At 37.3% G+C, this 4,150-nt stretch overlaps 1 long non-coding RNA gene across 1 annotated transcript; it reads left to right on the top strand.

Moving 5' to 3' along the window:
* Positions 1 to 1,127: 1,127 nt before the first annotated feature.
* Positions 1,128 to 2,594, top strand: LOC131231614 (uncharacterized). Its single transcript, XR_009164467.1, has 3 exons — positions 1,128 to 1,204; positions 1,904 to 1,974; positions 2,088 to 2,594. It is a non-coding gene; the product is annotated as an uncharacterized LOC131231614 (long non-coding RNA).
* Positions 2,595 to 4,150: the final 1,556 nt, after the last annotated feature.

Here is a 4,150-nt window from a genome sequence, read left to right as displayed (position 1 = left end):
ACATCATTTATCCATTTTTCGAGATCATTTTAGAGAATTATCCAAAAAATGAATCATATCCAAACATTAAATGGACCACACCACAAATAAGGGGAACAGATTGGCTACTCCCCCTGACACCAGCCAATGGCTGTTGGTCAGTGCTCTGTGGGCCCCACCATGATATATGTGTTTCATCCATGCCATCCATGTATTTTTACAGATAATCTTACAGTATGAGACCAAAAATGAGATATATCCCAATCTCATGTGGACAACATTACAGGAAATAGTGTTGAATGAGCGTCAACCATTAAAAACATTTTGGGGGCCATAAAAGTTTTGGATCGAGATGATTTTTGTTTTTCCCCTTCATCTAGGCTTGTATGACCTAATAAATAGCTTGGATGTCAAATAAATAGTACAGTGGGCCTTAGGAGGATTTTAATGATGGATATCCAATCACTATTGTTTTCATGTGGTGTGGTCCACCTGAGATTTATATACCTCTCATTTTTGGAATAAATCCCTAAAATGATATTTAAAAATGGATGAACATAATGGATGAAATGCATAAATCATGGTGGGGCCCACAGAGCACAGACACCAACCACGGGGCTAGTGTCAGGGGGAGTAGAGAGACTAGCTACTGAAGTGACCTCAGCAAGTTCCGTGAGCCCCACCATGATGTATGTTTTGTATCCACACCTTCCATCTATTTGGAGAGATCATTTTAGGGCAATATCCAAAGAACGAGTTAAATCCAAAGCTCCAGTGGACCCCAGCACAAAAAACAGTGGGACAGTGACGCCCACCATTAAAAACTTCTAAAGACCACAAAAGTTTTTAATCAAGCTAATATTTGTGTTTTCCCTTATTTCATGTCTTTTTTAACTTTTGAACAGGTTGGATTTCAAATAAACATTATGATGGTCCTTAGGATAGTTTCAACGGTGGGAATCACTCTCCCTAATGTTTTCTTTGGTGGGCTCCACTACAGATTTTTATTTTGCCTCGTTCTTTGGTTCTTACCCTAAAATGATATCTAAAAATAGATGGACGGTGTAGATATAACACATACATCATAGTGGAGCCAACAGAACTTGGTGACGTCAGTATCCAAACCGCGTCCAGAGACTAATCCATGGGCTCTCTCTCTCTCTCTCTCTCTCTCTCTCTCTCTCTCTCAAGCTTAGTTGAAGACTAGCTCATTCACGACCGTGAGGTATCTCTCCCTCTCTCAATCTCTCTCAATCTCAATACCGATTTAGGAATTTGGGGATTTAGCAATTTTTGGATTCCTGGTTCGATGTGGACCCTCATTTAGGGATTTGGGGATGTTAGGGCTTATAGATTTGAATGTGGACCCCAAATCGGGAATTTAGCAATTTGTGAAGTCTTAATGATGCAGATTTCATGATTTTTGTTCTTCTTCTTTTTATGCCATCCAAGAAGGCTAGAAAAATAAAAACTCCACTGCAATTAGTTTCCCAGATTCTCAAAACCATATAACATAAGTTAAGTAGACATATATCCCAAAAATTATACTAACAAATGCAAAATAATCGAAGGTAAGAATCGTCCAATCATTTTGATCTTGGGGTTGTGACCTTCACTACTGGTCCAGTGATTTTAATGGTTTAGTTAAAGTGATACAGATGCCACATTTACAATCTTTCAGTGCATGAGCCTGAGCTATCACACTCTGCTGGGGTGTTGAATAACTCTTTCCAAAAAGACTGATGAGACGGAAGAATAGAGATGGCGCATTACTTCACATTGTTGAGAATCAGTGAAATTGCATTTAGATCCAGTCTTTTTAAACATCCATATGATCCAGATATAGTCAGGTTTTAGCTGTTATTGTTTGGATTGTAATATTAAGATATTCCGATTTTTTATTTTTTTATTTTTTGGTCCACAGACTCTTGAAATTTCGAAGAAACCTAACAATGAAAACTATTATCAATGTTGCTCGACCTAGAAATCGTAGAAGTATGATGAGCCATCTCTTCCTCTTATATGTTATGCCGGAGACTCTCTGAACACCAATTGAGTCTCTCTTCTTCTTCTTTTTTCTCTCTTTTTTTTATTTTTATTTTTTCCAGGGACAGGACAGGGCACAAATGGTTACATTCTAGTTCATGCCAATGGGGGGTTAAATCAAATGAGAATGGGAGTATGTAATTGAGATTTCACGAGTTCTAATATAACTAGTTGAGCTTTACTAAGCCCATACTCCTCTAACACACGTGATTCAAGTGGGGGCCTTTGTATAAACCATTGTTGGGAGTCACCTTTGTATAGACCACTTGGCCCAAAGATCAAGTGGTCTACACATTGGGTGTCCGCACATAAGCAAAAGATGGTTTAGAAAAATTTCATGCTATTGTACACACGATATTCTTGTAAGGTTATCTAACAAGGTGGGCATAGAGATACATTGGGGTGTTTGGATCAATATGAAATGTGCCCTTGCTCAGGTCATCAATGTTTTTTTCTTTTTTTCTTTTAATTTCTTGGAATTTTTAAGAAAAAAAAAATCCTCAAAAATGTTGATTTCATGAGGAAAAAAGGCTTGTCTACTCTTAATTTGCAAAGGAGATGGATGGAGGCTAAAGGAACGACAGGTGTTAAATGATACCCACACTCATGTGTTGAATGATACCCATACTCAACCCAAAGATAGAAATATTTTTCTACATGGGCCTTTTATTTTCTGAAACTAACAATTATTTAACTTAATCTCATCTTCTAAAAAATACGAACATAGCATTCTCATGTGTTGAATGGTACCCATACTCATACCAGTTCCCATGTTTTTGGCAACAGCCGAGGAACACCAACACTTCCATGTATGTTTCCTTCCCTGTATCTGGATCAGGGTAGGATAGATTTTCTTCTTCTTCTTTCTATAATGCTTGCATTTGCATTTGCAATGCTACATACAACAACCTTCACACCATATTAAAAAAGAAAATGAAAGTCCAAGTCCTTTGGGGAGCCTAAAAGACTCCATTTATCTACTTGCAAAAGCAAACTGTTAAATAACAGGATTTCCTAATTAGACCTTGACCATATCTATATGCCAATCCTACTCTTGAGAGCATGTTACAGTGACACTGGGTCAAATGACCATGTAATGTGAGTGGATGTGTGAGTATTCCACATTGAGATGCCTATTAGTTTCTATAGACATACACTCGTATGCTATATACTTCATATATGTCGAGTTTATATTTGTTTTATGGACTTCTTATGGTATTCAATGTTATGCTCTGAGTTTTGTTTATTTGTTTATGCATGGAGAATAGGCGGTGCTGGTATCTGCTGAGACTTGTTGCAGGAAAATAACTCAAGGTATTAGTTCTTTGCTTTGTCTTGTTTACGGTATTTGTAATGTATTTTATAGAGTTCCATTTAGAAATGAGTTGTTATCAACATATGCTTCTACATGGTTAATTGTTTTGATGTGATTGTATATAGATTAGGACAATCAGTTACCCATTTGAGGGTTTTTATGTGGCCAGGCATAGATACAATTCAAAATCCATGAAGAAGCCAACCCCAAGCTCGTAAATTAGACATTCAAATCCCAACAATTATATAATTAACTAATTGTATTACATTGCTTTTTCACTTTTTTCATTATTGTGCATTATTTATAGTTAGCTTAATATGTATTACATTTTTTTCTTAAATTATTATTGTGACTTGTTAATTTATAGTTGTGACTTGTGAGGCAGTTTTTTCTCAAAAGTCAGGTAGTTTTGCTCCTCGGTGGGCCAAAATATACAAAGTGAACTGACAATCAAATGGATGCTTTCTATCTATACATTAGTTTTATATGCTTTAGCCCACCTGAGTTTTAAAAGAGCATGACTCACCTGATGGAGCATACCCAGATGTGCGTCGGAGCTATCTAGATGTTGAGTGGGGGTCCCTGGAAGGTGAGAACCGCTGTTATAACCATGATGAAGCTGTCCATTTTCTATGGACAATAATATGGGTGGCATGGCCATTTGGACAGGCTGGTATTTATGTATTAGCTCGAAATTGATGAAGCAGACTCGGATGTGCGTCGGAGCTATTCGGATGTTGAGCGGGGGTCCCTGGAAGGTGGAAACCGCTGATATTTATTTTACCCTTCATCAATGTCTATGTGATCTTG

This window comes from Magnolia sinica, chromosome 17 (genome assembly GCF_029962835.1).
Source record: "Magnolia sinica isolate HGM2019 chromosome 17, MsV1, whole genome shotgun sequence".
In the NCBI taxonomy this organism is placed as follows: domain Eukaryota; kingdom Viridiplantae; phylum Streptophyta; class Magnoliopsida; order Magnoliales; family Magnoliaceae; genus Magnolia; species Magnolia sinica.
The sequence above is the reverse complement of the archived record's forward strand: the minus strand, read 5'-3'. Positions and strand labels throughout refer to the sequence as shown.